The sequence below is a fragment of the Brienomyrus brachyistius genome, chromosome 3 (genome assembly GCF_023856365.1).
Source record: "Brienomyrus brachyistius isolate T26 chromosome 3, BBRACH_0.4, whole genome shotgun sequence".
NCBI classification, from domain to species: domain Eukaryota; kingdom Metazoa; phylum Chordata; class Actinopteri; order Osteoglossiformes; family Mormyridae; genus Brienomyrus; species Brienomyrus brachyistius.
In genome coordinates, this window is record NC_064535.1 from 3,073,239 (window position 1) to 3,096,071 (window position 22,833).

At 42.9% G+C, this 22,833-nt stretch overlaps 1 protein-coding gene and 1 long non-coding RNA gene across 3 annotated transcripts in view; one reads left to right on the top strand and one right to left on the bottom strand.

Annotated features, from left to right (window-relative positions):
* The window catches only part of LOC125738336 (uncharacterized), a 40,177-nt gene extending 23,093 nt beyond the window's left edge, over positions 1-17,084 (top strand). For both annotated transcript variants that reach the window (XR_007396799.1, XR_007396798.1), the window contains one exon: positions 15,237-17,084. This is a non-coding gene — a long non-coding RNA (uncharacterized LOC125738336). The remainder of the gene's footprint in view (positions 1-15,236) is intronic.
* Positions 17,085-17,238: 154 nt separating this feature from the next.
* bcl2l11 (BCL2 like 11) overlaps positions 17,239-22,833 on the bottom strand; it is a 35,524-nt gene continuing 29,929 nt past the window's right edge. The window contains exon 5 of the transcript XR_007396797.1: positions 17,239-18,081. The gene's annotated coding sequence lies outside the window, so the exon portion shown is untranslated. The remainder of the gene's footprint in view (positions 18,082-22,833) is intronic.

Here is a 22,833-nt window from a genome sequence, read left to right on the forward strand (position 1 = left end):
TGTCAGGCTGATGTGGCCCTTCGCCTCTCGGTTATGTGCTGCTAACAGAGGCGCTGCCAAGTTTTTCACTTATTCTGCTCGAAAGTGGCCTGTGGGCGGGGGATTACCTCCCAGAGATGGAGTCCAGGTCCATGTGGCGCCCCCACCAACGCATGCACATTTTCAGCATCCCCCAAGGACATCGCGGGCTGAGGGAAAACGAGAGCGATACTATTATGTCATACTGCGTATGCCTGCACTGGGTACCGCTAATAGGTGCCGCAGTGTAAAATTAACGGCAAAGTACGGAGGTCATTTATAGGGCTCACAAAAGGTGCCTGCATCCAAGTTGAGGCTTGCAAAAAAAAGTATGTACTGAAGTACTGGAGGTTTAACATGATGCCAGATAAAGGTGCCTGTTATTGTGCTGGTTAGTTCACGTTATGACGGCATTCCTCTGCAGTTCTAAGGTGGACATAATCTACATGCGGATGACTTTTGTGTTATTCAGGTTTCCGTTCAGAAAGCAGTAGTGTTTTGACGTCCTCCCCGAGGCGTGCATCAAATATTCCTTGATTACTGACGTACGTGACGTACTTGAAGAATTTTGGAGAAAGGGATTATTGAGCAGGGCGAACGTTTTCCAGCTTTGCATTTGCAGAACAGCAGTGGCATTCATTTGGAAGTTATAGCTTGCAAGACTGATTTTGGGATTCTGCGTTACGTTCGGATTTGTCCAGTTGTAAGGATCGAGTGAGATCTGCAGAGTACTAATCCCCAAGAGTAGAATTGAATTTAAAACGTCTCCTGTTTATTACTCTCCTTGGTTATTGATTACTGAACACAAAAGAACAAATATCTGTGTCTAACTATGCTACCAGTGTCCCTCTTTACAGTTAATATGAGGTCATTGTTGTGAAAGTACAACTATAATCAAAAGGCCTATAGACCGTACCGGCTAGATTGTGATTGCTCTAATGGCCAGTAGGTGGCGGTGTTGGTAAAGAAATATGTGTCCCGCTAGTTTGTTGTTTGCTGCGAGCAATGAAAAATAGCAAAACACTTTGTTCCCACGGTTGTGTTTTTAAAAATATTAGTCTGTGTTCATGAAACGCTAGACTGGCACGCTTCACGGACGAGAGTGTTGGTTTGGCTGATCTTTCAGGCCCACTCCATTGCATTTCGTATTTATGTCGGTAGAGTCGGTTCAAATGGAGAAAAGCAGTTTGCGATGCCGCCTACTTCAATGCTCTAGTTTCTCGCCACACCAGAGAACCAGTCTGAAGGAGTTATGATACCTGAGAAAACCGGTGCAGATTTCATATTGACCTTATCCTCCCTGTTTTCGTTTCATCAGAAATTAGTCTACAAATACAGCTTATGGACCACTAAAAACCCAACCCAATATCAACGCTTCCCGGGAAGTTTTTCCTCTTTAAATACATTACTTGAGTGAATCATTAATATCTCGTATTAATTACTTAAGATTATGGTTACAAATCGTATTTAGGTGTGGTGATCAAGATCTTCAAATAAAGAAAAAAAAACAATGTAAGACCGTGATGTAACACACATCATACGTCAAAGAGTTTTAGTAAGATATATTCCTAAAAATATATCAAACCAAAGTACATTTTATGAAAGTCTTAAATTTTACAATCCTAAATGTAATCATATTATTATAAATTGACCCTTATATCGAATCCTTAAAACTGCATATCTAGAAGGAAAATATGCTTGTATTTCCTAAAAGGTTGTTCATCAGTAAAATGTCTGTTAAAATATATATTTAGTGACTGTGTTGCTTCATTCATACATATTTCTTTCCTGTATATTTTTAGATAATTGCGACGTATTATCGTTAATATAAATCGATGTATATGTTTTTACATTCCTCTAGATTTCGATTAATGAGACCGTTTATCCTGAAACCGACACGAGTGGTAGAAGGGTTACTTCGGATGCAAATAGACACAATCATCTCTAAATTATAACAGTTTTGGTGTAAATTCCTTTATCACAACACGAATGTGTTGTGGAGCCTGGAGGTGATATTAAATTTAGATCAAAGTTAAATTTGTAATTACAGGCTTTAGCGCCGTGCAGTGCGACGGGAATTCAGCCCGTGTGTAACATCGTTAGTCATTTTCGGACTTCTTTTGCTTTTTGTGGTGAAGTGCACCGTGAATAACAAAAGGAAACATGCACAATCGGTAACCATATTAGTTTCATTTACTTGATTAAGAAATTCATCGCATAATATCATTGTACAACTATAATTATATTTTAAGGCACTTATCTTTGATGTAATATAATTTAAAAATATTTTTATATGTTAAAATTTCCTTAATCATACGAAAAAGTAAGACTTGAAATTAAAGTAAGAGTGTGTTAGGCCTAACATGTTAAAAACTGTTTTTTTGTTAAGGATGTGCGTGGTTAACAGGTTACTGGTAACCTATATTTTGTTTTCTCTTACACAGATTTTAGATTCACAAAGTGTTCGTAAGATGTAAGACAGTGTATATCCAAATAAATAAGACGAATGTAAAATAAAAAAGTGGTCCTGTATATTACAGTTATTCGCCCTCGTCACATACTTGTAGATTTTAAAGTGTGAAGACGTGCTTAGTGGAAAGATTATTTCTGTTTATTCTCTTTGTCCACAAATTGATTTACACCAATGAACTGTACTTTTCCCACGATCGCTAACTGGAGCGGTGTCCGCCGCCGTATATTCCACCTAAACTAATTTAAGTGGATTGGTACCACTGACTTGACACTGACTGTAGCTTAATGTGTTCCCTTCCCCAAAACCATGCTTAGGAGACAGATTGTCGTCCGTGTTTTTTTCTTCTTTCTCATTTTGCTCCGAGATCGTTTACCATTTAAAAAACACTTGCCATAACTTGCAGGCGCTGCCAACGTGCACAAATCGCACGCATCTGAAAGTCTAACAGCCTGTTTATTTGTTCTTGTTTCTGAACAAACAGTTAATTAAATGTCACGGTGTATACCGAGGCTTCCTGTGTGATAAGAGGGTTATGATAATACGCTCACGGCTTGTTTCTGAAAATTGTGGATTGGAGAAAGATGTTATTCGAAATTGCATGAGCTGGTGCAAAATAATGTTTTCAGAAATGATTGTTGTCACTATATTGCTAATTCTGCATGGTTGTTAAAATGGGAGGTGTATTGTAACATTATGCATTATGAGAAGGTTGTGTAGTTTTGCTTGGAAGGGGCTTATGCATTGAAAACGTTTTGCCTTGTGTACATGGGATTTTGCGTGAAAGTGGTCCAACATACAGCAGCGTATTGCGTTACTCGCCGTGACGTGAACCGGTCTCCCACGGGCGCCTTCAGTCCGAAAACAGGCCACGGAGGGCAGCTCAATGGCGTCGAGGTGACTTGGTGATAGCTGGAGAGTGCCTCTAGCTGCGTGTGAAATGTACCCCCCCCCCCCCCCCCCCATCGGTACACAAGTGAACCCAAACTGGATTTAAGTGTACTGAAGTGACTGCACGGGGTCACACAAGATACGTGCAAGGTTATACATACAAGATGGACTATGACAAAATATTAAAATGGTTAAACGTGGGTGAAAATCAATTTACGGTGGTAAGGATATTGGAAAATGCGTCAATCTGAAGGAATTTCAATGATGAAATGGCTCTAATGCAACAAGTGGACGGCATTTGGGTAAAAGTGCGGGCCGGCTCTCCTCCGCAGCATCCGGCGCTCCACGGTGAGGCCAGGCGCCCGAAGCCCCCAAACCGGGCACTGTTTGCCCGGAGGAAAAAGCGTATATGTCGGTCGTCCGGGCGTCTGCCGTCTGTGTGTGATTCAGTCTTCCACCACAGCTCCACGACTTGTGGTTATCGCCAAAAAGATGCTTATCCTTTTCACTTATTTCATTCTTAGTCACTGGAAAATATCGAGTTCGTCGGCGGGGTTAAAAAAGCGGCGGCGTCGCGGATGCGCTTTAGACATCTGGGACCTACAGCCGGCGGCTGGATGGAGGCGCAGCCGAAGCGGCGAGCGGAGCCGGTAAACGCGCGGACCGTTTTGCCGGGTTCTGACGTTTCCGACGGAGCTGGGCGCCGTTAATACAGACGGGTAGAGCTTTGCAGGTCACTGTCCGGTTGCTTTTCCGTCGATTTGCTGGAAGAGCATGTTAATATAGGTGCCTGCGAGATCACTCTATTTTTACTGTTTGTCATTGGACAGCGCGTGGTGTCTAACTTAGTGGTACATGTTCAAAGAAATTTTGGCCTTTGTTAAGAAAGAAGTAATTCGGAAACTATAGTGACAGTTTTGCTATTAAAGGACTGCACAATATAATACGTATCAGAAACGTTTCCTTTTGTCTCCCTGGAATTACGTTTAGAAATTAAGCTTTTAATTTCATAATGGGAAAGAGTTGTATTGTCATGAAGTCGACGCCTAATTCGAAGCCAGTTACGTTTTGAAATGGAAAATGTGAAATAAACAATTCAGATGACCCAAGATAACCTAAAATGATGATACGGTTTTCAAAACACGTCGTTTAGTTGTGAAATTGTGAGTGATACGCAGACGTGCGAGATGCCTCTGCTTTGGTTTTAGTTTTGCGTTTTGAGTCTGTGGCCATGCGCTCGCGCCGCCTCCGCCAAGCGGAGCCCTGTCAGGACAGAGATCCGGGACAGCCGGCGGGTGTCTGACGGCAGCCTTCGGAAAGTACGGGAAAACTTTTGCTGATGATGTTGACAGTGGGATAGCTGCTTCTCTTTTCTCAACTCTGGGGTCAAATGTTCATTGTCATTGTATTTGAGATAAAAAAAATATATGTAAGCCCGTAATGTGCCTAATACTTCTAATACATGCACACCATATATATAAATAAAATATTTCTCTGCAGTAGTAACATAGTTCACTGCTGTTACAGTTACTTCTTGATATACAAGGATTTTTTTGGAAAGTGTTTAAAACTCTGCACTTCATTAACTATTAACCTAAGACAGCAAGTTCCCCCAGTTCTCATGGTGACCAGTTCTGCCATATTGTTTGACTTGCGTACAGTGAGGACGGAGCCAGCTGGGGGTGGGTGATGCCAATATAGTCATTCTAGGCTGAGATTGTGTAAGCAGCCCCATCCGGCGGCATGTGTGGTGACCAGCGCGAGCACTAGGGGACCATCCTAACTGAGACTGACCGTGTTTGTAAGAAGGACCAACGCGCCGACTGCTTCATGCCGTACACCGATAGGCCGGAGAGATTTGCCGCCGTCCAAGTGTGACGGAGCCACAGCCCACCCCCCCACCCCCCCGATACGTTTTGTGACGTAGCACTGAGGTAGAGTGAAACTGCCGTGGACTTCATCATCGGCCACTGCCAAGGGACGGATTTTTCAAGCTGCGGCTCAGAAGCCTGTAGTGTGTTGTGAAACGCTCGTGTACAGTGAAACCACGTGAGGCTTGGCTAATCGTCTCGATTTTACATCTCGCAGTCATATAGCAACATCACGGGAATTCATTCATGCTCAGCGTTCACGTCAGGCCCGGTCTTCCGACGCGTGTCAGCATGTGTCACATGAAGCCGCAAGAAATAGCAGCGATGGGCTTCCATCTAAACTCACACAAGCCTGATGCTTCTCTTTGGAGTGCATAGCAGGAGCTTTCAGTCAGTGACCTCTGACCTTTGCATGGTTCGGGGTAAAGAGGTCGGCCATCCAGCACCACCTTGTCTCTCTGGTGAGGAAATGCCAGCTTCTCACTTAATTGTTCACTGTGAAATGAAAACTTACTCTCAGTCGCCTTCAGTTTTGCATACAGAAATGTAAATACTGATTTATACAAACAGAGAAAGATGGCAGAGTCTTGACAGAACTATATGACATTTAAGAAAAATGAATGATTCTGCCCGTCTCTTGTAGATGGTTATGTCATTATTCTATGACTGTTTAAAATAAGCACCCTCTGTAATATTAAATTGGAAACTGATGACTAGAATCATGCCTGCTTTCTGACAGGAAGTACGCTATAAATTCTGACCTTGGTGAATACAACTGACATTAAGCTCGTTTTGTTTCTGCTTTGCTGTGAGGAGATGCCACTGTGAAGTGTTGATTGTGAGTTTGTAAGGTGGGTCACAGGTTGAAAACGACTCAGATAACAAGAGAGGGAGAGACAGAGCCAAGATTATAAACAGTAAACATCACATGTGCTGAAGTAGAAGGGGTATGTCAGGATAGGAGTAGGCCGCCGCCGAGCATACGGGTGGCACAGATGGAGTACATAGGATGTGTAAATGTCAGACTGGCAATTTGGAGAGCTGCCCTTGCATATTGCTTCATGCTTCCACTGTCTCTCTGAAACCCACATGCCTTCTCTCAGTTTTGTTTTCAGGTATATCGAGTTAATTTATAACCTCAGTGTTTATACAAGAAAACTTGAGCATCCTGTCAATTGATTTTTTTTTTGTTTTGTTATTAAAATTAAAAAAATTTCATTCTGCATTTTCTCGTATTTCATTCTCACTCTCTTTTTTTTGTTTTTCCTGTTCTTTATTAGCAGATCCTGTGTTGAAAATCCATATTTGTTTTAAGTAAACAATGTCATACTTTGGCCTGTTGGTATGTTTATTTAAAAATGGTGAGGCATTTAAATCAGCCCATCTGCTTGTCAGAACAGCAGATGCATAATTTCTTCCACTAAATCTAAAAACTGTGAAAACTATTCAGGTTGCATTTGAAAGTAGAAATTTATAATCACTCTAGTTTATAAAGTGCCAGCAATTTCTTATCTTTATTCAACACAGAGTGTCTAAGAAGTTAAATATAATTTTGGCCAGTTTTACTCTTATTAAACAGAGATATATTATTATATTTTTATTTTCATTTTTAAAGTTTTTTTTTAAACTAGTGAGACTGCTACAAACTGCCACAGTGAACACACTGCATGTCCTTCACAAGGACTTCGTTAATATTATATGTACTAAGCTATATATTATATTAAAGTATATAATTATAGTATATAATGTATGTACTTTGTGAAGTTGCACAAACTTAAACCAAAATGGAACCGGTTCCCATATGTTTAGAATTGACAAGAATATTTTAAAATGGCTGTGTCAAATGTTCCCCTCTCAAAATGCAAGCATTTGAGGTTAGTCATGTATCTTACCTTCAGGGGAGGTTAGCCGTAGTTGATTGTCTCTGAAGAATTTTTTTAAAATCAAAAAACTGATGTGTGTGGATCAGTTTCATAATTTGTCATTTGTGTTTTATGCAGACTGAGTACTCAGTGAGTGGGCCACACCGTGTGATAGCTGCAAAGGCAGGCTGAGCCTTTATATTGTAAGATGGATGACACTAATTTGTACATGAAATTTATGATAGTATTTATAATAAGAGATATAATAAATAACGACAAAACAGCTCTTTTGGAAATTAAGAATGTCCCAATTAAAACATTTTGTTTCAGGCAGTTAAAATATGTAAAATACTCTATATTTCACTGCAATTATATATTTAAAATTGTAGACAAATCTGTAGGTGTTTTTTGGCAAATTAATTAGATCTGTCCATGCATTTTTTGCAGTAGTAAAATTTCTGTCTTTTACTGGTAAATGCACACAGAAGAATGGGTTTTCCTGTGCAAGAAAATGACACCGTTTGTCAAAGAGGAGATCGCTGCCGTATGGCTGATTTTTGTTTACTTTTTTGTAGTGCTTGGACCCTGTAGGGCGATGTGGTATCCTTCTTTAGTCTTCATTTTCTTTGCGTGTGAGTTTCAATATTGATATTTGGGTTTAGTTACACGTAGGAGTAAGTCTGAGTGTAATCTAGATTACCAAATGCCAAGCATCACATTTTATCAGTTTAATTACTTTTGCATCGAGAGGCTCATTTTAAACAGCACAGTGGGGAATTGTACTTTCTTTAAATGGCATTTAAAATTGAGGTATTTTAACATAGTTTTTTGCTGCGGTTGTTTTGGTTCTGTTTACACCCAAACTTGCTCAGACAATAGCTTTTATTTTCCTCTGAGTTCAGTGTCAGTGAGTTTTACTTATGTTTACATTTTCAGCTATAAACTTGCATTAATGCACCTCAGCTAGACGCTGGGCTTCTCAGAAGTAGGGTGCAGTAACCAAAGCAGCTTCCCTTTGGCTGCCATGCGCTTATCAGAGGATTATCTCCAGCACCGTGACATCTGACTAATTATGACATTGCAGCAAAAAAAATGCAGATAAAGGATATATCCATAATTTGTGCTTATTTGAGACCTGTCATAATTTCCCATGATTCAGTTCTCTCCATCGGCAAAGCTTATTTTGTTTTATTTACTACTTAATGAAAATAGCAAAACCAGTACATCTCTATAAAGTCAGCCGGCCCAAAGTCACGTTGCCTTTGTTTCTTGGTAAATATTACTGATGACCACAGGAAATGGGTCAAGAACTAAAAATCAGTTTGTGATGTAATTGTCAGTATTTTACAGTGCAGCGTTGCCACCCAAGGCTGAATATTTTCACCGTGTGGGAATGTCAGTTATAAAATGATGCAGTTAATTAAATGATCAGATTTTTGCTATACTTGTTTAATTGCTGTTTTTCAAATAAATATATACAAAAAGTCATTCTGAAACCTTGATGGCATTGGGTGATAATAATATAGCTGTGGAGGGGAAATTTACCTTATGAAAATGTTCTTTCACAACCCACTCAAGTTTCAGTAGGAAAATCTTTAAATGCTTATGTAAAAAAAAACAAGTTACTTTTTCTCTCTCTCTCTCTGCCTCTTTCTCTCTCCTTTTTTTGTACGGGTCCTAATTCTGTGTTTCTCTGTTTTATTTCTATGGAAGGACATGCATGTTAGTTTGTTGCAAAATTGCTCTCAGGTATTTTTTATTATTTTTTGGAAGCACGTGGTGTGTGAGTGAGTTTAGCTCACTGTGCAAACATGCGATTAAAGTGAGAGAAGATTGTTCTGGGAAGAAAAAGCAGACATTTCCACAGTATTTACTAGTTGGACAAAAGCTGTCTAATGGTAACTGTGTAGTTATAATTATATGAGTAAAATTATTCAGCTGCAACAAGACATTGATTCTTCATTCAGTTCCAGGTCGTTCTGCTCCTGGTGCCCAGTCCCAACTGGCAAACGTTTGCAAACTCAGATGTTTCTTTTGTTTTTTTCCCCCTTTGCATACCTATTACTTCTCAATTAAGGTGGGCATTTGTGACACTCCATCTGATGTCATTCGGCGCATGAGCCAATCTCGAACTCTTAGGTCACAGTTGGAATTATGATGTCATGAATGGAAAAAGTCCCTGCGACTGGCAAGTGCAGCGTATAATAATCCCTGCTGGTTACATTTTAACTCTTAGTGCGTCACACACATTTGTGTAGCTCATTTGTCACAATGACTCTTCAAGGTTTCCCATCAGAATGGAACCGGAGGACTTTTTGTGCTAGTGTGTGTGTATATATATATATATATATATATATATATATATTTTTTTTTTTTTTTTTTTAAATAAACCAGCACGCTCAATATTAGTTGCTCACTTCCTGTTTGAAGCTGTTTTGTTTACCAAGGTTCTATTTTTAACCATATTTTGCCAGCTCGTCAAGATATGTTTTGCTCTCCTCTGTCTTGCTCTCAGACACATATATAAAGGAGACGATGGGTGTAAAATGGCTGTATTAAGTGACCTAAATTTCAGGAAAATGGAAACTTCTCAGCCAGAGGCTAAAATGCAATAACTTACCGAGCTCTATATGTTTCAAATAATGCTGACTCTCAGCGAGCTGGTGTCAGGGCACCTTAGATGGATTATTTGCATATTTTGCTAAAAGTTTAATCTGTCCCGACGGCAGCTGATTCATCGCTGTTCTGCTGGCTCTCAGGGGTCTCTCTCCGTTGGTGTCTTTTCATGCCCGTGTGCCTCTGCATAAACAATATCAAGGCAGCAGAATGATTAGACTCCACCAAAATCCACTTGGGTTGAGCGGCGTCTTCAGTGATGTCGCCTGGCGCTATTTTGGCCATTAAAATTGGAGTTTGATGTGGTTTTGCTTAACTTTCTGTTTCTGCACATGACAGCAGTAAGTTGTGAAAGATGAGCATCACCAGATCTTTTATTGAAATCTGTCTGTCAGCAATAATATTAAGTCAAATGTAAATTTATTTTCCCACAATCATGACCAGATGGATGGATGGATGGACACATTTAATTTAGTGTCAGTTATAATGTGAATTTAAAGCTAATTTAACTTATTTAATATTCCATTTTCAGATACAAAAACAGTGTCAGGCACTTATGTGTGCATGACTACAGTCTGACCTTTAACCCTGGTAGTAACAGTCATAGCTGGCCTCTTGTTTTTACAATCTATTCCTGCTCTGACTTTTGGGGTCAGAGCTGGAGGGTGTAGCTGCAGACACAAATTTGAGGCAGCCCTGTCAAAACCACAGCATATCTGTGAAGGTGTGCGGCAGAGCCTTTGGACTTCATGACGGGAGACCCTCTCTCACTAACCCTGTTTTTTTAAACGGAGAGTCCACGACGCCACACCTGTGGATGCAGCCGGCGCGGCTTCGCGCGGCGCAGATCAGACGCTTCCGCCCACGGGGTGATGGATGCAGACAGTGATTAAGCCCCGGTCCCAGAGGTCATATGCGCTTTTTCTTTGTCTGGTTATGGCTTCAACAAACAGCAGACATTTACTAATCATCCCCCACAAACCACCAGAATAACGTAACGGAACCAATGTCTGTTGTTTTTTTTTTTTCTCTAACCTTAACATATCAATTTCTTAAAGTGGACTCAATCCATTTAATTGGACAGCTGATAAATATAGGCTTTTCCTGCACCTTGGATAAAGTGCAAATTGCCGTGTCCTTTGTACAGTCTCGGGAGTGTCAGTATCAGGACTATACATCTTAAACTGGCTGACAAGGTGTTAAATGACAGTACTGAATATGACCGAATACCACAATCTGAAGGGTAACGTGTATATTAGGACACGGGCTGTTGTGTGTGTGTCTATATATATATATATATATATATATATATATATATATATATATATATATATATATATATATATATATATATATATATACACCCTAATAATAAAATAAAAATTGTCTTTGATAAAACAGTAGTGCTACATATATATATATATATATATATATATATATATATATATATATATATATATATATATATATATATATATATATATATATATATACACACTGTTTTATCTCCAGATTTTATACCTGACTGAACACTTCGTTGAGACTGAATGGATTATAAAGTTTATGCTATAAAATATTATTTTAAAAATAATTCCCAGGCCTATTTCGTAAGTACTCTTTTCAGTGTGGGAAGTCAAGTTACTGTGAGTAATTTTTGAGAAAAATAATTAATAATCAAGTCATTAAATTTTTTACCATAGAACAATTCTGAAACTGATTTTATTTCCCACCTTAAGCAGAGGTAAACGGTCCGTGGTTTGTCGTGGTGAATTTTGCGCGTCTCCGCTGATTTCGGAGGAGGCGCGCGCCCTTGTTGTCCATCTTGATACCTTTTACGCCCCGGCGAAATACATGTTTAACTTGCGTTTTTTGACTTTGATTATAGATTCCGATTTTAAATATAGCTTATCTACGGGTTTAATCATAGCAATCCAGTCTCAAGCTTTTCCTTTGTTTGTTATAATGCTAAATTAAAGTTTTTTTTTTAATCTGCGCTCGACAGCTGTGCTTTCAAATCAGATGTTAAAAATTCAAAAATCCGATTAAATTATTGCCGTCCCTTCCACAAATGTTGCGGAATGGTGCTTAATATCATTTATTCTTGTCGTTGTATTCTTAGTAGACATATAAAACATACAAATTCCGCGAATTTGACCATTTTCATCTTAAAATCCCGTATTATTTACAGACACACATATTAAACATACTACCGCTTTACACGTCTGTCGCTCTTTCTGAACAAAATATTAAACATGTCACTGCATATAATTGATTATTTGTTCTAAATTGATCAAGTAATGTTGTGTAATTAAAAACTTTGATATGGAGTGGGGCAGTATCCTCCCCGAACATTAATGTGATGGGATCGGAGACGTGGCCACAGCGTAACACACGGTCCTTTCTGGCCCCTGGTGACTGAACGCTCACTTTGATGTAGTGCGTTTGTTATAAATAATTCATGCTGCCTTACCTGTCAGATGAAAATGTGTCGGTAACAGATTGTTTTCCGTGTTTTTAAATAATGTCCCTTTTGTTTTCGGTGTTTATGAAGCCCTTTAACGCATCCCACTGAAGTTTTTAATTTCCTTCTGCGTGATGACTAATGGCGGTGTTTAAAACAGTTTGCGGTACGTGTTTTTCTCTGTTTGTTGGGGGGGGGGGGGGTAGGAGTTTGCAAGGGTGAGACATTTTTCATTTTTAAGTAATTTTCATGGTGTTAATCATTGTTTGTTCACCAGGTCTGCCCAGCAGCGTAGTGAAAGTGTAATTGAAATATATAGGCCTTTCCTAAGTGATATAGTCTTTGTGGGGAATGGTGTGAGTTTTAAACTCTCACGTGTTTATTTACCTTATCAGATATTTCTGTCTTTATATCGAGTTATTTCAGCGTTGTCATTAGATCTTGTCTTTGACGGTGCAGCGTTTTAAATGCAACAGAGAGGACTCTCACATAAGAAGCATATTTCTGTGTCAGTCTGAGACAAATCACTACGATTCACTACAGTAGTGATTTAAGTCACGAAAACGCGTTATGAACATTGATGTACTCATCTGAAGAAAACATAGAAATCTGATTTTGGTTTCTTTGATTCTTATCAAAGATGTATCATCCGTAATTTCTATTAGATTAATATAGTTATCCATTAACCACTTAAGTATGAACGTACGAACGTGGTATTTTTCACAAACGTCTTTTGGTATTTAACACCGCTGGTGTTTTCATCCCTCCGCTATTTTCCCTTAGATGTTGGTATGATACTCAGTATTTTACACTCCAGTTTTCATGCAGATATATAAAAATTAAAAACCTTTTCATTGAATTATTTCATTCTTAAAAATAATCATTTATTTAGAGATGACTAAATCGATAATTATCAGAGAGTGATAAAACGTCCTTATTTGCATGACTATTTCCAAGCTGCAGACCGACGGAGGATGCGCTCGTACACCGATGGATACTGCAGGTTTTTCACAGGACAGTGAAAATAGCGGCCGGGGTCTTACGGACGTCCTCTGCCGAGGAACCCGGGCGCTGGTCCAGCCATCCGCAGTCCCCAGTCCGGCGAGCAGCGTCTCGTTTTACTAGTTGTGTCGCGCTTTCTCTTTCCGTTCACACGGCTTCATATAGAAACTCGATCAGACGCCGTTTAGGGAAATTAGCTCAGATGTAAAATGGGTTAGAAATTTGATCTTAAGTCAGATTTCTTAATAACAAATCTGCTTTCTCTAAATGTTGTCCATCTATATCGGTTTCACAGGAGTACAACCATCATTTAAAGAATACATTTATATTGACGAAACACACCATTCAATTAAATTATATATATATTTAAAAACATGCTCAGACACAGTGATCGTCAGCCTGTCCGTCCACGGACAAACATGTCCTTGGTTAAAAAAATAGAAATAGAAACTGCGTAGGCTACGTTGTGAAATACCTCGTCGTGGTAAAAACTGCATTTTGATCAAAATCCCGCTCAGAATTTGTCATGGTGCTGAACTCTGCTCTGATACACGTTTACGGCGGCAAAATATACACTGTGTAAGAAATATGAGGTAAATGATTTATTTTTCTACTTGAGGATGTGACTTAGAATATTTAATCGTAGTGGTGTTCCATCACATATACTGCATAATTTTTAGACTAAAATTAAATCAGAAAAGATTGGATCGCGTCTAATTTTTCTGTTCTGTATCTAAAGGTGTTTCAAATGCATAAAAAATAATGCTTTATGAATGTTTAGTTAATATTTACCTGTTAATGTTTACAGCTTAAGTAAAAAACCTTTAGCTCAGATATTTTACATTTAGTTACCATTATTATAATCCTGCAATAGCATCTGGAGGTGAGGTAATACGCATTAACATGCATTCGATTCGGTTGCATTAGTCGTGCAGTAATTATTTTCGTTGTAATTTATGGACTTAGACTATTTTAAAGATCGAATCAGAATTGATCATATTTGCATCATTCATACCTTTACACCCATCAAGTCTTGTGGTACTTTGTGGTATTTGTTATTTGATGGGGCCTGATTAGGGCATAGCGGTCTTTGTCCTGCCTGATACTCTTTAGCACCTCATCTAAGGTTTCTTCACATTACGGGCCATCATGGGGTCACACTGAGCCTGCATCAGAGTCTCCCCCCGGCCATAAGCTGTTCCCTTGCCATCACACTTGGCCAGTGTTGCAAGTGTTGCCATGGGGATGGACTGCGGGGGCTGGCTGGGCCCCGCCCTTAAAGGGAAATCAAACACTGACCAGCTCTGTCCCTCGGTGAATCACTGCTGAAGCACAGACTCATCACGTTTCTGTTCCATATAAGGGACTGTCTGAGTTCTGGCATCCTGTCCAGGGTCTACCCCCACCTACCCCCACCTACCCCCACCTGCCCCCACCTACCCCCACCTGCCCCCTGTGGCCCTGGAAGCTCGTCACCTTCGCCTTTTGCAGGTCGATCGAACTCCACAGCCTGACATTTGTTAGCGTCTTTTGTCACTGAAGGGTTTTGTGTATTTCTGTGTGGGATGTGGCTTCATGACACCGTTGATAACTAGTGAAATTCTCATAGGCATTAAATATCATTCAGAGCAGCAAGAAATAGCCAGCAGGCCCCGACTGGAGTCTGAATAAGCCTGCACGTCTCTTTGGTCAACCCAAAGTCAAACAGTTGTGTATTTTGTAAAGAAAAGTTGTATGCAAGTGAAGAAATTGTGGATAAGAATGATATTGTGATCAAAATTGATCAATAATTCTTCCTATGTGGTACTAATAAAAATAACCTAAAGGTTATAAAAAGGTTTTGGTGGGTAGAGTGAGTCCAGCTATGGAGATGTGAGTCAAAGTCCACCTCGGCCTTGGGACCGCTAAGTCTGCTTTTGTTACCAGATCGGGGGGGGGGGGGGGAGATGGGGCATGGGGCAACTTCCTTCCCCGATTCATCCACTGTCATGACCAGGACTGGGGGGGCAGCGTGGCATACTGATTGGTGTTGTCCTTGTACGCAGGTTGCCCCCGAGGGAGCTGTGGAGAGGATGGAGCCAAAATAATAGCCATGGAACATTCTAGAGGGCGAACGTCGCAGGGATCGGTCAACAGGAAGTGACTTCAGCAGTAGGAATGACCATCGCTTACATCACCGGTGCAGAGGATTAAGCACTCCTTCACTGTGGGAAGAGCGAGCTGTCAGCACCTACTTATACAATAACCCCAGCGACGGGCTGATTGTCACTGCTGAATGGGCTCTCGGCTCTGTAAAGAAAGCCTCTCTGATTTGTTCTCACCAGTATAAGTTCTGGGAGATTCCCATAGGGCTGTTTTCCAGAAGCACAAGGTTAGTGAGATTCTGTGGAAATAACAAAAATTGCCGATAGAATTATTTCAGAGTGAATTTTAATGATTTCAGGCTCTACCGTCTGTAAAATACAGTACAGTATAGTCGGTATTCACAGTCCATTTCAAAGCAAAGTTGATTTAGGGTCGTCCTTCTTCTCCTTCTTCTCCTCCTTCTTCTTCTCCTTCTTCTCCTTCTTCTTCTTCTTATTATTATTATTATTTATTATTGCATCAGTGGAAAATGGCATAACTGATGATCCTAAAGCCGCATTTGTTTTTAGTTCAAAACAGATACACATATTAACATTACAGTTTAAACCATTTCTCTAGCAAAATACGCTAATATTGCCTTTTCACAACAGCCCAGTTATGCTGAACACAGCAAACCTATATTTGCATCAAAGCTGCTCCCCAGATGCATGATCTGGAAGCTTCCGTGCTCCATGCTCAGGCTGCGGCTGCAGGGCAGCGGGATCACAGCGGTGTGTGCACTAGCCGTCGCTTGCCACGGTGTTTTCCCTGCACCGTGAGCCGGTTACCTTTATGCAGGTGCCCCCAGGCAGTCGTCCACCCCCCCACCCCCAGCGCTCCAGCTTTCTCAGTATCCACCCGTGAATGAAAGAAGATCATTGTTCACCTGCTTCTGGAGGACTGGTGGAGATCTCAGAGACACCACTGGGAAACGTTCCCACCAGGCAGAAGTGACTCAGCTAGTGAGTCAGCATCTTGCTGCACCCCTTCCCACCTACCTGAACCTAAAAATAGCCCCCCCAGCCCACGCACACATACTGGCATTGGTCACTTTATTGTTTATTGTACAGAGGTCTTAAGCAGCCAAAGAAAACGATGTTTAAATGATCTTCCTGTTGGCGTAAAACCGTGATGGTATGATTACCACGCTGTGTCAGCCACTAAAATCACCCCCCTGCTTGCAGCCGCCGCCCAAAGCAGACGTGTGGTCTTTGAATTAACCACTAGAACTTTTTTAATCTAATAAAGTTAATTAAGTGAGCAGGTGGTGAAATTTAATAAGCACACGGAATGGCTGAGGTGCCCCCCAGGAGAGCTTTGGGTACGGAAGCGCTGTTCATCTAGCCGTCCAGCAGGGTATCTGTAACTTTTTGCGGAATAAAATTAATTTTCACTAGTTCTTATTGTGTGACTCTTAATTTGTGTATGTTTTAAAGCTATTTGGGGTTTTTGCTCCGTCCAGAAGTGCACTTACTACACAGACAAGTCGCTTTAAACATTCCCTTTGACTGCCTAACCCTTTCGAAAGCCTTTTCTGTGTGTATCCTTACTGTTCTGTGCTGGTACGTTATTACTGTCGGCAACACACTCAGCTACTGAAGTCCAGCCCCCCTTGTCTTGTACCATCCTGTGTTTTTACGCTTTTTGAATGACCATGAATCCCTCATTTTGTCACTCGCTGTCTGTTCGCCACACCAGGCTTCTAGCAGAATGTTATTTCATACCTCTGTGTACATGGATTGTATGACAATAAAGCCCATTTGACTGAATTTGACTTGAGTTGACTTGGCTTGAGCAGTGGAGGGTTAGGCCACTATGTTAATACACTGTGATCTTTTAGGCAGAACTAGTGAGTGAGTATATATGAGCTGCAAAGCCTGAATGTTGCTGTTATCATTACCGTATTGACTCTGTAAAAATGGGATTAAGGATTTGAAACAGTACGTGGGATAGTGTACATCTCAGGCAATTTCCTCTCTTCCAGGCTTTCCAGAACTGAGCTCAGATGTGGCTTTGAGGTTCTGGAGACTGTAATACTAGATGCACTTCTCTTTAACTTTGGAACTGAGGATTTCAGAGCATCTGGAGAACGATTCTTCTGCTCTCGGTGACCAGGGGCCTGTATCACGAAGTGAGATTTGTTGGCTAAGTAGGATTTAAGGTGGTCTGGGCTGTATGTAAATGAACTAAGATAAATTCTGTTTAAGGTGGTGAACCTTAAATCCGACAAGGTAACTAGCTAAACCACGGATCTTGCTTCATGATTCAGGCCCCAGAACGCAGCAGAGCGTCCCCATGTCACCAGGAGATCGGAAGCGTGTTGCATGAGCGTCTGGGGTGTCATTGGCCCGTTCACACGTAGCACCTCGTGCTGGTCGCTAACCCATGTTGGGAGTGTGGGAGTGTAAAAGGCTGATTACTCATCTCTAAAGTCCATCTAACCATTTGATCTAAACCCCATCGGCCATTTAAAGTCATACTTGTTGGACATCCCACTCAGTGGGTTGCATTGGGGTGGATGAGCGCAGATACCAAAATGCTAGCTAGCTGGGGGGGGGGGGGTGGTTGATGTTCTAGGGGCACCCAGGTCTGCAGTATCATTCCAAAACTTCTCAGGTTTCTAGCATAATATAGAGATTGTGGTGTGAGGCAGAGGCTGTAAGCAGCACTCGATTTGTGCTGGATCCTGCCGGGACACATTCCAAGGCCTCTCTGTGGTTGACTGGCTACATTCCACCACCTATTTGCGTGGATCTGGCAGCTCCCCTGTTAACCAAATACAATAACATAAAGAAATAAAATAAGCATGTGATTTACAGACCAATTTTCACGCAATGTCATGTTCTTTATTAGTTTGCGGCTATTTAAAAAAATATATTGCATGCTTTCAGCGCCGTGTTTTTTACACCTTCCGGGACCTGCACCTGCCTCGTTACCCCCCTCTGCTGTCATGTGCCCTCCACCTTCTGGAACCTTCTGATTTACAAATTAACCTAACCGTACTAATTGAGCGTGCTAATTACTGCTCTACCTGGCTGACTCGTTAATTTAGAGTGACTTGCCGCATTTCTAAGTGCTTAAAGTCTGCATTAAACTCGGCACCAGTATTATGAATTTAGTATTAATGATTTTCCCTTCAGCTGTCTTAACAATCATGGTTCTAAAACCAGTATGGGGGGGGGGGGGGAGCAGCAGTGCTCCAGAACAGCCGCCCGCAGGTGTGCAGGCGTCAGTGATTAGCGCTGATTATCGGGGGATTGTTTGGGTACTTAAGCCCAGGTGTGGCTGCACTCTGGAAGCGTGTGGGTGGGTCAGTTTGCGAGCTGAACTGCGTGGCCTGTGTCCCCTTTACTTAGGCTGTTATTGTCATATGTGTGTGTATGGGACATGTGCTGTGGTTCAGGGCTTGGGAAAAGGGGAGGACATGTACCCCCCAATATTTAACTTGGATTCATTTACCCCCCCCCCCCCACCACCCCTCCAATTAATAGTCTTTGTATTTAAATTATTAAGTTGTGTTGCCCCTAACATGGAGCTCCATTCCATGCCGTTGACCGTGCTTCATCGTGGAACAGGTCTCTGTGTTTCGCTACATAATAGCTTTCATTTTGTGTTTAATTTTCTAAGTATGGCCCCTTTAAAATTTGACTCCGAGCTCGAATGCCCCTGTTACTGTGTTCGCCTTCCTGAAGCTTCTCTATCAGCCCTGCAGCAGACTGCCTGAAAACCACAGTTTTATTTCCACACCATCGTCTTCCTTTTAGGTCACCTTACTTAAAAGGCTTAATACACCCCAGATTGCACACCTGTGGTTGGAAGAGGGTGGGCCCCCCAGCCACAGCTACCCCCCCACTCCCCCAAAAGCGGCTTTCCGACATACTCCTCGTGTTGTGACTTGGTAACACGCCCACACCTCCTCGCATGCCCCCCCTAGCCCCCAATAAGAATTATGTGTAGCAGGCTCTATCAGGTGGGACCATGCTGTGCTCAGGGTGGGGGGGGTGAGGGGGGTGAGGTTGGGTCAGTGGCAACTGGCTAGGTGAAACTCAGGCCACCCCAGTTATCGCTCTGGCCCAGGCAACAGGGCCCTTATCTGTGAGCGGAGTCAAGGATCCCCTCGGGGAACAACTCGCTCTTCTCTCTGGAAAGTGTCCAATCCCCCCTCAGATATTTTTATTTCTGCTTGACTGCAGTAGCATTATAGCATTTCATAGTCCTGCCTTCTGTGACCAGAACGGGCGGGAGTCACATGGTTTGTGTTCAGCCTGTCACGGGCAGGCAGGGCGTGGCACCTCGACATAAACAACGAAATGTCACGAAGGGTACCATCACCTAGTGTGGCAGTTTGTGATCGTTTGCCCCACATCGCTGTAAAATGGCGCATTCTTGAGTGCATTCTTCGCCTCGGTGTCACGCTGTAAGAAAACAAGTAACTGTGATCCCTGGTGGAACGAGCCTGTGTCGCACCTGCCGTGCTCTAAATGAGCAAAAATGCCAGTACAACAGAAGTCCGAGAAGGAAATGCGTGACTGCTGCTTAGTAATAGGTGTCTCCTGCCACCACCACCCCTCCACCGTATGAGAAGTGTTTAGACGTGAGGGGAAGGTATTTTTGCGCAGGGATCAGTATTAGTGTCAATCAGAGACCTTTTGCAATGCATGATGTGGCGCTGGGCCTGATTCACCATAAGTGCCCCTCTTTCTGCAGCCCTCTCTTGACGCAGGTTTTTGCGCAATATATTGCCTGGTTACGCGGTGCTGTGGTGACATGGTTCACAGATGACTAGTGTCTTCACTAGAAAAAATTGAAAATGCCATGGAGTCTAGAGAAATAATTGTTGGGGAGATTGTGCTAGTTTATGAAGATCCTTCACTCAACTTGTCAGAATGAATTATTTTATGTCATGATTCATTAATAATAATATTTATAAATTTTTATTTATTTATTTGAATATTAAAACACATGTAGCTATTCATTGTGTAATGCACAAGGGTGTCCCCAGTTTAAAAATGTCCCCTATGTAGTGATTTGTAATCATCAGGCAGTTCAGCAGGTAGCTGTTGCTTGGTGGCCGAGCAAGAGCTTTGTCACGTGGCCACACCAGATACTAACTGTTGTGTCAGTCCTGGGGGGAAGGTAGGGCTGTCTGGGCTGGCTGCCTCAGTACTGCCTCCTGCAGGCTTCCTGCGGTCAGTGCTTCCAGCTACCCTAGGCAGTGTTTCCAGTCGTAACTCAAAAAAAAAAAATCATTGCACTCCATTCCAGGCTCATGGGAAATACATGATAAAATGATACATTTTTATTTGTCCAGGAGAGACACACATATATATGTTTTTGGAGAAAAGAGGGCCCAACAGCCCTTAGAGCAACTGAGGATCAGGGACCCAATGGTGAAGCTACTTTTGCAGACCTTGGGATTTGAACCCAGCAACCTTCCAGTCACAGACACGGCATCCTGACCTGCTAAACCACATACCATCCTTTGAGGCGGGGGGTGGACCCGCTCTGTTCCCTGATGCACCATGACCGCTGTGCTCCCTTGTTAAACGCTGGCAATAGCGATCGGGAATCGCCGAGCCGGAAGCAGAAACAGGCCCTTTACCCCCCAATGTACGCGGTGCGGCTGGAACGTGGTTACAACACCTGGAGTCGTGGGCTGGATGGGGGGAGCTTTTTCGAGACCCCAGAATCAAAAGCCCCAGTGAGTCAGCGGATCCGAACGGCAGCTCCAGGTTTAACCCCTTCCCAGAAATCCCCCAGCTTTCCCTACACCGGCAGCATCTAGCCGGAGGTGTTTTTGCTGTCAGACGCAGGGGAAAACCGCCTCTGTGCCTGTCGTGAACGGACACGCGTGCCGCCCGTTTCGCTGCTAGCTCTACCTCCTCACATTCTCCCCCAGAAAGCAGGAATCTGTCATCAGTCTCGTGGTTCGCTCTGAGTAACCATCTATATTCCCACCTCTCTTTCATTACTGCCACACGTCACTGCTTGTTGTGCAGAATTACTTCATTAATGCAGTAATTACCATGATGTCGACTTGGAAAAAAGGAGGAGCGCAAATAAACTGGCAGCAATTAGCATTAATTTATTATTCATCTATTTATTGTTCGTTTTTAGTCACCATATCCACCTTGTGTCCAGCCCCCCCCCATTTTACGCTGTCTTGTGTTTTGCACTGTAAGTCCCGTGAAAACCCTCCCCCCGTCATTCACTGTCTGTATGTCACGCCGCGGTCCTGGGGGGGCCTTATTCCATGCCATTGTGTACCGGCATGTGAACGGCATGACAATAACCGACTTGACATTCAGGGGTTGAAATGGGGGCTGTTTTGTGGGTCAGTCTCTCCCCAAACTCCTTAAAAAGTCGCTAAGGTGAGAGGAGGGCGTGAATCGGTCTGAGTGTGATGCTGATAAACCCGAAAAAACTCGATAATTAAGTCACATGTCTCATTCAGTAACGTGGTCCAGACCCCCCACATCTCATCGATGGTGTCACGTCCAAACCGGGCCCCGCCCACTGGCCCTCGGCCTTTTCCGCTGGCGGCGTCCATCTGTTTGTGTTGGCGCCGCCGCCGCTTTCGATAAACAGCGTTTGCCGACAGGAGCCCAGTCAGTGTGGTATCCTCTCTGGGAGGGGCCGTTTTAGCTGCCGATGATATTAATGGTTCTCTGTGTTCTGTTGAATTGGCTGCTCTAACCTCATACGCTGCTATGGGCCGGTGTCGGTCTTGCTCCACTGAACACGACGACAGTTTAAGCCCCACCCTTTCTTCCGCTGCCCCCCCCCGTGTTCTTATTCATAGGCAATATAGTCATCGCTCGTGGGGCCAGACATCTGCCTCCACGCCTCCTGCTCATGTCATGCATGTGTGTGTGTGTGTGTGTGTGTGTGTGTGTCTGCGTGTGTGTGTGCTAGCGCCTCACAGCCACCGGGGACACGCCCGGCATGCTCGCCGCAACCATGGCCTTCAACCATCATCTTCTCTGACTCATTAACTGCATATTAGCCACCGCAGCTGTTTCTGATGAGGTGTTTATAGATTAAAAATCCCTGAGTCTCTTTCTTTAAAATCTGATATCAAAATTTAACACTGAAGCTGCAGTGGTTATAAACAAACATGAGTGTTCCACTCTGCCTTCCACTCTGCCTCCCGCTCCGCCTGCTGCTCCGCCTGCCACGCTGCCTCCCTGTCTGCCGCTCTGCCTCCTGCTCTGCCTCCCACTCTCCCTCCCGCCCTGCCTACCGCTCTGCCTCCCACTCTCCCTCCTGCTCCGCCTGCTGCTCCGCCTGCCACGCTGCCTCCCTGTCTGCCGCTCTGCCTCCTGCACTGCCGCCTGCTCTGCCTCCCTGCCTCCTGCTCTGCCTCCCACTCTGCCTCCCGCTCCGCCTGCTGCTCCGCCTGCCACGCTGCCTCCCTGTCTGCCGCTCTGCCTCCTGCACTGCCGCCTGCTCTGCCTCCCTGCCTCCTGCTCTGCCTCCCACTCTGCCGCCTGCTCTGCCTACCGCTCTGCCTCCCTG